Raw genomic sequence first — 13,074 nt, forward strand, 5'->3', positions numbered from 1 at the left:
TGATTTCAGGCTAGGAAGAAGAAGTAAGCATAAGCATATAGGTATCTTTGGAATTGTTGTCAAAGGCTCTCTCCAGTTGTGTTAAAACTAACTTTTGGCAAGTAACTTTACATGTACTCTTTAAATCTTTCCATCGAATATTCTATTTATGATGCTGTTCCTTTTTGCATGTGACCTGTAATCTTTACTTTCTTCATGTTTGGCTAAAAGTCTGATTTCCCTAATAAATCACTTTTTATATAAAACTGCCATCCAATACCTAAGTAATATCACAATTCAGTATATAATATAATAACACACAATAATGGCATTCAATGCTAAAATAAAACTGGAATCATTTTACAGCAGATGAAACAGTGTTGATTATTTAATGAAGATGTCAAACCCTCTGGCTTCAAGCAGAACCCATTAATATTTCTAAGCCCATGATCGGTTTGCAGGGAACCTTAGATGAATGTTTTTCATACACAGATCTGAGATCATCGCTGTCACTGGAGTTAATTCATCTCCAAACCTTTCCGGAGGGTAATAAAATATTCTGAACCAATATTCCAAGTGAAGACCTGCCAGGAAAGTTGGGTGGTGCTGAGATGAATCACCTGCCTCATGTGCTGAGGTGACATCAGAGGCTCCAACACCTTCCTAGTAAATCTTAGACGTGTTGGTGAGAAGAGGCAGAGACGACTGAGAAGCTGAGTCCTGTGTGTGTAGATTTATTAAACTCCTTCTTTGCACCTGATGTTTCAACGTGAATATTTGTAATATTTTTGGCCACCCATCGGGGAAGTGGACTGAGACCAGTCTGGGATACATGGCAAACCACTAGATATAGATACTGACCATTTATTTTCTATGTGTTTGTCACATGACAGTTTTTTAAAAACATTTTAGAGCCTATCCTAATGTTTGCAATTTTTTTCCACTGATAATACTGGGAGACAGATGTTATGCCTTCTAAATCGTCAGGTTTTGTTGTACAATGAACAAAATGGAATAACAGATACAATATGAATGCAAAAAAGAACAGATGTGATACAATATGGAAATAAAATGGATCAGAATTTAATGTTTGCGCACGGGCGGGCCTGTGTCAATAAGCTCTTACTTTGCTGAAATACTCTGCACTCCTTTTAAATCAATCATGTGTCCATTCTTTCCAGAACATGATAACTTAGACCATCTATTCATACAATACAAGAAATAACGGACTGCATACTCCTGTCATTGAGTACTCATCTGTGACCTCCTAGTACTTCTCCATCTCTTCTCTACTCCGTGATATTGAACCTTACATACAGCCATGTCCTTTCTAACCATTTCATATAAAAGTAAAGAACACTATCCTTTGCAAGATCATTATACATGTTTCATTAAATACTCTGTGCTGCTGTTCTTAATTGTCATGTGGACACCAGCATAATACTCTTATGAAATATTCTGTGCTGCTCATCTTTATCTTTCTGTGATCTCCTGCTTGCCTACAACCATGTATTATCCCTATGTTAATGGGCCCCACCAGATGACACACTGCTGTCCTCAAATGCCCTGCACATACTTTGCAATTCAGCCTGGGGATCCCTGCTCATGATTATCAGTCAGTATCTTCCCGCTTGCTAACATCCCATATCCCTGCCACATGATGCAGCCTTCTCCAGACTAATATGGTCAGGTGTCGATAGCTGACTATTTTTTTTCTATAGCTTAAAACTGTCAGTGTATTGTCTGCAGCATGTGCTACTTGCCTTGCCTGCCTCTATATGTGGAGGTCTGCCATAAGGAATTAGAGGGTTCCCTTATAGGCAGGTTTTGTAGACAACCCTCAAATCCCAGCACACAATACAGTTTATAATTGTTCATTCTATGATATATATATACACTCACCGGCCACTTGATTAGGTACACCATGCTAGTAACGGGTTGGACCCCCTTTTGCCTTCAGAACTGCCTCAATTCTTCGTGGCATAGATTCAACAAGGTGCTGGAAGCATTCCTCAGAGATTTTGGTCCATATTGACATGATGGCATCACACAGTTGCCGCAGATTTGTCGGCTGCACATCCATGATGCGAATCTCCCGTTCCATCACATCCCAAAGATGCTCTATTGGATTGAGATCTGGTGACTGTGGAGGCCATTTGAGTACAGTGACCTCATTGTCATGTTCAAGAAACCAGTCTGAGATGATTCCAGCTTTATGACATGGCGCATTATCCTGCTGAAAGTAGCCATCAGATGTTGGGTACATTGTGGTCATAAAGGGATGGACATGGTCAGCAACAATACTCAGGTAGGCTGTGGCGTTGCAACGATGCTCAATTGGTAACAAGGGGCCCAAAGAGGGCCAAGAAAATATTCCCCATACCATGACACCACCACCACCAGCCTGAACCGTTGATACAAGGCAGGATGGATCCATGCTTTCATGTTCTTGACGCCAAATTCTGACCCTACCATCCGAATGTCGCAGCAGAAATTGAGACTCATCAATTTTCCAAATCAACGTTTTTCCAATCTTCTACTGTCCAATTTCGATGAGCTTGTGCAAATTGTAGCCTCAGTTTCCTGTTCTTAGCTGAAAGGAGTGGCACCCGGTGTGGTCTTCTGCTGCTGTAGCCCATCTGCCTCAAAGTTCGACGTACTGTGCGTTCAAAGATGCTCTTCTGCCTACCTTGGTTGTAACGGGTGGCGATTTGAGTCACTGTTGCCTTTTTATCAGCTCGAACCAGTCTGCCCATTCTCCTCTGACCTCTGGCATCAACAAGGCATTTCCGCCCACAGAACTTCCGCTCACTGGATGTTTTTTCTTTTTCTGACCATTCTCTGTAAACCCTAGAGATGGTTGTGCGTGAAAATCCCAGTAGATCAGCAGTTTCTGAAATACTCAGACCAGCCCTTCTGGCACCAACAACCATGCCACGTTCAAAGGCACTCAAATCACCTTTCTTCCCCATACTGATGCTCGGTTTGAACTGCAGGAGATTTTCTTGACCATGTCTACATGCCTAAATGCACTGAGTTGCCGCCATGTGATTGGCTGATTAGAAATTAAGTGTTAACGAGCAGTTGGACAGGTGTACCTAATAAAGTGGCCGGTGAGTGTATATATATATATATATATATATATATATATATATATATTTATATAATTGAAGGAGTGATACAGTATTGATCAGACGCAGGCACTGTAGAAGTGGTATCTAGCAACTCAAAGGTCATGATTGTGCCCATTCAAATGCAGAACTTCATGACTTCACCCAACTGTAAGTTATCTCTACAGATTTCACCACCAGATGTCTTTGGCACGTTGGATCACCACACTGCACCCCTAAAAATGCCCCAGTCACATACAATATAATGTCTCCTGGAAAAAAACCCACTGTGCTACTAAACAATATCTACTCCTCAAAAAACAATTGACTACACAGTGATCCCTGCATATGGAAACTATAATTTATATTATGCCTCTTAAAAATTATATACTTTAGCTACTAAATATATGACATAATTAAAATAAACAAAAAGCCCCCACTGAATTATGTTATATAAGTCCCATCTATTCTTTGCTTCCAGAGGTAAGGGATACTTCTGAAATAATGATTTATACCTTTAATTCCGAAGCTATAGAAGCCAAAGATCCATATACACCCTCGTGCTTGGAGCAAGCAGAACTCCTTCATGCAACTCTATTCCAAATACTCCATACATATGTAAATAGTGTAGTATCAAATAAATTGCAAAATGCAGTACTGTAGCCACCAAATAAATAAATATTAGTAATTCATCATATTACCAGAAAGTCCAGGTAAGGGGGAGAGACCAAGAGTGCCCCACGCTTATCGCCCGCTAAACGGGCTTCCTCGGGGGATGAGGGGCAGTGCATTTCGTACCGGTTTGGCATCAGTGAAGCACGTGATTGATATAGTAGCATTGTTATAGCCCAAAGGGACTTATTAATTCAGTTAGAATAGGTGCACAGTACCTATAATACTTATTATAGGTCATACCTCACAAAAATTAAATGATATTTTATCGCTAAGAAAAGGGGGTCAGTACTGCCCTGATAGCACCATGTATATGTGTGATCTCCATGTCTGGCAGTCAAATGATATGAACATATATGGTCACCAGCAGGTCGCCCTCACATCTGCAGTGGACACTGCTGGTAGCAAATAATAGGATTTGTCCTGTCAATATTTGCCTGTGACACTTAGTCAGCATTTGTTACTTGAATGCAGAGACCAGTCCACATGTGATAGATAGTTACCTAAATTAACACTATATATATATATTCAGTTGGTACTGCCCAGGGCATTGTGTATAGCTTAAACTAGAACTGAGTATACTCATTCTGATGTACTGCTTATGAGTGGTATCTTTATCATCAGTTTTATCTTCCACACACAAAGCTGACATTCAAAACCCAAATAAAACTGCTATTTTTATCATATGATGTCTAAGTGATGTATTTACATGAAACAGCCCATATATTACTGCTACACAGATCAGTCCAGAGAGCAAAGCTGTTATAGATTTGACCGCACATATCTTATTTATGTTGAGCACACTGGCCATTGGGACAGGCCAGACCGATAGTGCTGCAGATGTAAGCCTGCGAGCCATTACCATGACAACATGCACACAGTTATTCCTGCTTCAATACTGTTGTGTTATAAATCTAAGTTACTCTATTTTTAATGACATAGAGTATATCACTATCTTTTTAGCAATCAAAAAGTTCTGACCCGACTGGTGGGATATAATACCCCTTAAGAGCCAGGTCAATACATGGCACCTTAGTGGTGACTGATTGAGAGATCGGTTGGGTTTGTCAGCTTCAGTGCACACATCCTCAGGGGCTTATTAGTACTAGTGCAGAACCACCCCTTAGGGTCTTACAATACATTGGGGCCATTTAATAATGGTAACCTATTCGGTGAAGAATATGGTTAATAAATAAATAAATAGACACCTCTGCTACTTTCCAAAAAGGGGGGAGAGAAACTGCAGCGGTTTATGAATTTTCATGTCAGAAAGCTGGCATTGAAGCTTGCTACAATTGACTCCACTTTAATTAACTACAATTTTCTTAAAATATTGGCCTCTAATGATAAAACATCTGCAATAAGGTAGATTTAATAATTCATAGTGATGTGATACTTCACCACCCTGTCTAAGCTTCCTTTCCAATCAACAACCAATGTACCTTACCGCATCCCATATGGCAGTCATTTCAGTACAACCTATGCTACTTTGTTCCGCTCAGCCGCCCTTTGATGTGATTGATTGTTCTTTATTAGATAACGTCAGTTCTGTGAAGGATCATTCACCATTGCTAGTGATCTGCTTTACTGTATTTAAGGGAATCTGAAGGAAATAGCTAGAATTCACTTTTAAAACACCCAACATATGGTCAAATGTCCCTGGAATGTATGGTCTGGTCCTGCTTTCATCTCATAATTGATAGATAGCTGGTACGGTATTTAAACCTAACACAGCAACTTCTGCACTTACTCATAAATTTGATATAAATAAAATTCTTTATTCTAGTGTCTATAGCTAAAACTTTTTTGCTGCCTGTCCCCACCACTAGGAGGCGCATTAGATACAGTAGTGTGACCTTTAGCTATTGCCTCTGTCTTTTGTTATTCCTCCATAGTGAAAGGGGTCAGATGGGTTGAGGTTTGACATGTCTGGCTTACTATTTCAGATATAAGACATGTGTAATGTCACAAGAGGTGACAATTAGGTCATACTCTGATACCAGTGCAAGACTTCTTGTCTGTTTTATGAAAATGAACACCTGGTTTGTCGAGAGCTCGAAGGCTATTGTCTTAAGGTCAAAGTGCAGGAAGGGTCACTAAGGGAAGGAGATATTAATCATGATGCTTAAAAAGCTGTAGCACACACATCAATCAGCCACCCAGGAATTCTTTTATATACAGAAACAACAACCAATTTATGTCGGTGAAGGGAGAATGTGAGAATATGTGCTATAACGATACCTATAACCCACAGTCCTCTAATGTCATGTTAATATCTGTTAGGCTTCATACACATGACCCTATATGGCAGCTATGGGCTAGCCACACGCATTGCAGCTAGCCCACTGCCTCCATTTACTTCTAATATGCACAGTAACACAGCAGTGAGGCCTATCTACATTATGGAGCCCATGTCCACCCAGCCATATAGGGGCACAAGTCTTACCATTTATGAGGCCCGTTTCGGCACAAGTCATCTGCATGAGGCCCTATGTAGAAGGGCTTTCTGTGGGCACATTCTATTTTGATGCCTTTCCTTTGTCCGTCTTTACTTTTGTTCTGGAAACCAGGAGGTTAGGGGTAAACTATAGCATGTAATTTTTTAAGTAATAGGCACTTCCTTTATCCCATCAGAATATACTTTATCTCATTATGCTGTTTGAGATTGTCTAGATGAGTGCAATATGAGTGTCTATGGGTAAATTGGAATATATATATATACATATATATATATATATATATATATATACACACACGTTCTTCCAGGTAAATGTAATTACAATCCATGTAATGAGTTAGGTTGGGACATATTATGCCCAGAGCTACACTCATCTAATTGAGATTATGCATGAGTTCCTTATCAGATTAACTGAGCTTTATGTGCAGCTGTAAAAGTAATAACTCAGAGACGACATAGTGTGGAAAATTCTACATGATGGGAGATGATTGAAAGGTTCGAGATGCAGAAGGATACTTGGAAACAGGGGTGAATACAGGATATTTTTTAAAAGGCTTTCCTATTCTCATAGGTGTGTTGGGGGATTCTCCTTTCCAAACTTTCATAGGTATTATATCAAATGAATGTCCTTGTTATGCACTCCTTATTATCGGTTTGTGCTTCTGGAAGGGACTACCCCATTATATCTATAAAGAATATCCAGGCACACAAAGTTTAAGTTGAAGTTAATGAGCAAAGCTTTATTGCAGTAATCCGAAGTATAACGTTTCGGTTAAAATAAGCCTTTCTCAAAAACGTTTACCCCTGTAAGAAGGAAGTAAAAAAGAAGTCCAGCATTTTTGCGTCTGTAGCGCTGCGTGGTATTGCACATCTGTGCGTGTGGATGACATGCTGAGTTCAGTCCCGGTGTGCAGCGTTCGGGCCAGGGGATCCCGGCAGCAAGCGTTGCGATTGTGATGCGAGTTCATTACATCACACTCGCAAGTGTAGAACGGCCTCAATCTCCATCATGGCCTTACAGCTGGTGGCTCTGAGCTTCTGTGACCTTTTTGAGTAAATGTTGGTTCCATGTCTTCTGTTATGGTATTGTTAGCAAAGCCCTTGAAAGATGGAGTACTGATTACTTCAGAAAAGTGCAAGAACCGTCACTGTCCATCAACATGATTTGCAAGTAAATGGGGCCTGGAGCTGTTATCAATGTGTAGGGACTTTGTATCTGACTTGTTTGCTAGAGGGATCATTTTTGTGTACGGTAGGGAGAACACTGTAAGCTGTTCGCAAACAGAGTCTCTCACCTACACAAACACTGGTTTACATATCCACACAGTTATAAGATGAATAATCCACTCTTCTAGAAACCAAAGTTATTCTTTAGGAGTGTCCAAATGTACAGATGTTATCTTCAGTACACAGCTGTATCACATTGTAACCATAGCAGTTATGATGCTAATGGATGATAGACAAATCTGGTCACATCCAACCATTTTAGATATGTCATGGATGATGGTCGCCAAGCTGTTACTCAGTCTGCTTTTTTGTAGTAAAACTCTTATGCCATTTTGGCATGTTGTAAACTGTAGTGTCAGAACAAAAGGAAAGCCAAAGGCAGGGGAACACGTCATATAGACATGTCCATGAGCTAGAACTGCAAAAAATTGCTAAGAAAATGCCCATAGTGCTAAAATTGTGTCATTTTTCTAGTGCCCTGAAATCTAGGACTTCTATCTCATATTTTCCAATGTTATGGAGCTTTCTGTGAACTTTCAGCATCTACTGAATCGAGTATAAGGCTAAACATAATTATAAGAAGTCATTCATTATGAACAGCTTTGTATAAAATTTTACCAAAACACATGATCCACCTAATACAAAACAAAGATGTTCACAGAGGTTCTTGCACATGATCCACCTAATACAAAACAAAGATGTTCACAGAGGTTCTTGCACATGATCCACCTAATACAAAACAAAGATGTTCACAGAGGTTCTTGCACATGCAACATCAGCAACCTCTTATGATGTGTAGGTTCCCCCATCACCTGCTTTTCTTTGACCACCATAACATACCAGTACCTAAAGAACATTTGTGTGTAATGAAGAAAAACTAATTGGAAATGACTCCCACAGTCATGATTTACTTAATGAGTTCATTCAAGACCTTTTGTCTTCTCTCACTGGTCAATCTGGATTCTCCATTACCCCCAAGGTCCTACCATATCCTTTGCACAGTGACAGCCTTACATGACAAAGTACTGAATAGCTCTATTGACGCGATTAACTTAGCACAACAATTTGGCAGTGTCTAAATGAATTCTTTGAATATACATTAGGTTTTTTTGATTGGGGAGATAATGGGGGAAGGGTTGGCTATTGTCCCACCCCATACCTGCTGGGCAAGGTGGACTGCAGGGTACAATGTATCATTCAGCTGAGAGGTAAGATGTCAACACCTTGTGTGTGTATATATCTCTCTAATCAGGTTCCATTCACCAAGATAATCCATTCGCAGATGGGAGCAGTGATTATCCCATTTGGATGTGATCAGTTTCAGGATGTTGGCTGTATGTCTGATAAAAAGGACCCATTTTATAAGGAAGAGAATTAATGGTTCCTATAATTGCAAATCTGCCTCATCAGCCAGCAACTACTGACCAGTCAGTAAAAATATTTTTTTTATGGTATGTTGCAGGACTTGAGCTGAAACTAGTAACAGTGGTTCATGCACATGACCAAGTAAACCTTAAAGGTTGGTCAGGATTCAGTATTGATGATCTATCTGGTGGATAGACCATCAATACTTGATTGATGGAGGTCAACATCTGCCCTGTAAACACAGGGGCACTGTAGGCCTCCAATGGAAGTGAATGGCAGCCATGGCTGTAATCACAGCTGTTGCCGATACAGGGACACAGAGCCAACTGCTTCTGGCTTTGTATCCCTATGTTTAAAGGGTTGCAAACAGCTGATCATTGCGGGAACCAGTTGTCAATCCCCTACAGATCAAGTATTGTTGGATTATCTGGAGATTTGGCTATCAATACGAAAAACTGGCAATGCCCTTTAACCACTCGGTTCCATTGCACTGCATATTCACATCCTAATTGTCCAGTCCAATGTCTTTTAGTATGTGAAAAGGCAGCTGTCTATCAGGCTTCTGTGTGTACTATAATAGTAGTGTGCAGGGTGCTGGGTAGTAGACTGGAATTGGCGGTTAACTCCTTAAAAGCAATAGTCATAGCGACCATGGCATCTAAATGAGTCACTTTGGAGGGTTAATTAATAAACTTAATAGCGATTACAGGGTGCCCTCTCTATAGGAAAAATAAGCTGGGAGTCTAATAAATCCTTCTAGGCATTTCTTTTGCAAGAGGCATGGTCTTATAAGGTGCCTGTTAGCAATACTGACACTACACTAATAGACGTCACCATTTTTCTATTTTGATGAATTGGGGCAAATTTACTCACCTGGTTCTGTCCCGATCCGGACAGTCCGACGAAGATGAAGTCCGGCGCGATCCACGTAGCTCGTGCGCCCGATTTCCTGCATCTGTTGCTGCCCCGCTGAGGTCCACCGGAGTTCACCTTCTTCTTCCCGGTGCTTGTAAGTGCGTGTCACACAATTAGAATTTTAAATCCCTAGCGTAGTCCGAATCCGTCGGGTTGTCCAACGACCACGCCCCCCCACCCCCCGATTTTCGTCGCATGAAAGTCGGCACGATTGCATCAAAATCCGATCACATGCGCCAAAAAATCCTGTTAAATGTGGCGCAAATCGGAAATCACCGGGAAACCAGACAAAAATGCGGTCCGCGGTCCCTTAGTAAATGAGCCCCATTGCTTTGTTCTCATTTGTTTTGATTTTCTGCTTGTCAATTTCTTTTTTCTGTCCCCAGACATGGGGGCTGCGATCTTGCCGGAGCTCTTATATAAACACTTGGTGATATACTTTACTGCAGCTTCAGTACTACTGTATAGGCAGCAATACACACATTATGCTCTATGGAGAGTTTACTAGACATGCTCTGTGCAGAGAGGTAGTGTAGATAATAACATCATCCATTGTCAGTAATAGAGACAATGATGGAGTTTTCTATCGAGGTGTTGTCATCTTTTGAAAACTTGTATGTGATGTAAATGAGGTGACTGCCGCATAGTACAACCCTATAGAATTAGCAACTGTCACTCTATTAGTAAGCCTAAGTATATTTTGTGGGTTAACGAATAATCCTAATTTCATTAAAATGTAGTCTGGTTAAATAATTCATCATTTGCTGATGACAAGTACAGACATTTAATCAGACCCCAAGCTACAGTCAGGTAGTGTAGATGAGTGATGGAATGGGGTAAATAAGCATTTACGAAATAATTGGCAGGAAACTTGTTATTTTTCCTGGATATTAGAGCCCTGTACTTAGAACACTGTACTAGACATTTCATGGAGTTACTTTCACTAAAATGTTGATATATCTCAAGATATCTATTATTCAGAAGTACCCTAAAATACAGGTTCCCACATCTACTTTTCAAAAGTGGAGTAAGTACTATAAAACAACTTGGTCTGGGGTGTAGGGTTTGACAAATTCCTCCGTTTGTACATAGAGCAAACAGAGAACATGCAGTGTAAGGTACATTGCTTTATTTGGAGCTCTTAAAGGTGCTATTCACGCAATGCATGAGAAGATAAATGGCACTTTTTATCTGCAACTTTTCTGTCCTGATCCTATCATTATCACTGATATTAGTAATTTGCAGGTTTTTTTGTGTTCCTCCAAGGCCATCTGGATTGTGCTGCTGAGGTTTCAAATTTATTTAAGTTTTTGCTGAGGTACAGAGTGCACCGCGGCGAGCAGCATCTGTACCGGAGAACGCTGCCAATCACGCGTTTATTCTGGCTAGTAAAAGTTTTGCCAAAGTGCTGCACTGGAACTGTTAATAGCACCTCCTGCCAATGTGAGACACAGCACAACAGTGCCAACTCTATAGTATACACAGAATAATTGCAATTAAGTTAAATATAAGTTATCTAACGTTCCATTGTAGCAGATGTCAGGGAAGGGGAAACTAACAAACTTTCAGTTAAGTTCTATAGGAGAGATTTATCAGAAGTGTCTGAGAGCAGAACTCTTCTGTTGCCCATAACAACCAATCAGAGCTCAGCTTTAATTTCCCCAGAACTGCTAATAGAATTACAACAGTTTTACCTCAGACACTTCTGATAAATCTCCCCCAATGACTTTAAGGGAAACTTAGGTGCCAACCAATATAGTTGTGCTGAGTGAGTACCACTTCTGCCTTGCAGCACTGGGGTCCTGGGTACAAATCCCACCCAGATCAACATCTGCAAAGAGTTTGTATGTTCTCTCCGTGTTTGCGTGGGTTTCCTCCAGGTACTCCAGGTACATGGGGACAGGGAACGATTTGACATGCTTTGTGCAGCGCTGCGTAATCTGTGTGCGCTATATAAATAAAGAATTATTATTGTCAACATCAAGGGTTTTGAAATCCTGGGTCATGAGTGGCTGTGTAGCACCGGAACCATACATGAAAGTACCAATAAATGATGTGTACTAAATGGGAGTCTTCCTCATGTGAATTGGAGCCCAGGGCTTTACTTTACTGTATCAGATCCCACTGGGGTGCCAGACAATTTGTCAAGTGTGAATGTATGAGTGGCTGTGTAGCACCGGAACCATACATGAAAGTACCAATAAATGATGTGTACTAAATGGGAGTCTTCCTCATGTGAATTGGAGCCCAGGGCTTTACTTTACTGTATCAGATCCCACTGGGGTGCCAGACAATTTGTCAAGTGTGAATGTATGAGTGGCTGTGTAGCACCGGAACCATACATGAAAGTACCAATAAATGATGTGTACTAAATGGGAGTCTTCCTCATGTGAATTGGAGCCCAGGGCTTTACTTTACTGTATCAGATCCCACTGGGGTGCCAGACAATTTGTCAAGTGTGAATGTAATGTCAAATATTTCTATCTCCACGAATTTGCCTTTTAGTAATGTGGCAAAGCTGATTAAATATTGTGAAGAGAACATTCATATCACAGAACTTTTTAAATACAATTTAATGGGATAATCACATTTAGGCTTCAATCACTTTTTTCCTTAGAATTACAGGGACGCTGTAAAAGAAAAAGATTGTAATATGAAATGAATGTTCAAAGTAAATATCATGTAAATGTACAAACCTTTCTGGGAATGTGGCTGTAAAGAGATCATTCAAGAAGGAACTGTGGATGGCGTCCATCTTTGAGGATTATCATAACTTCCCATCTTCATAGCATAAAGTTATACTCATCACTACTACTTTTTAAAAACAATTTGTTGCGTGCAACATGATTTTAAGAAATGATTGATTTTAAGTAAATGTTTGTCCTGATGTTTTAAAAATTGTTAGCTCCAATGTATCCAGCCTGAAACCTATATGATAATATAGCATGAACATGTATAGGATGATACAAAATGGCCCCTACCCTCAGGATCTTTTAAAGTGAATGTCTGTATAGAGCCTGATTGCTGTATGATGGATTCTATGACTATTGGATTTTAAAAATGTTGGGTTGTCAAAAGAACCAAGATTAACAATAAATCTTAACAACAGACACCTTTGATAATTTTTCTATCAACTTCACTGACTCCAGTGCATACAGCCTGATAATTCAAGTATGTTGAGAGCAATATGTCAAAGGCTACCTCAGCTTATCCTACACACACAGTCTCAATTCACTGTATGCAGCCCGATCCTGTGTAATAAGAACTGCCTGGACTTATTATTAATGTCTGACTCACCATGGGGTCAAGGTGCGATATATATGTATATATATACTGTGGTATAAAGTC

This window comes from Engystomops pustulosus, chromosome 7 (assembly GCF_040894005.1).
Source record: "Engystomops pustulosus chromosome 7, aEngPut4.maternal, whole genome shotgun sequence".
Taxonomy (NCBI): domain Eukaryota; kingdom Metazoa; phylum Chordata; class Amphibia; order Anura; family Leptodactylidae; genus Engystomops; species Engystomops pustulosus.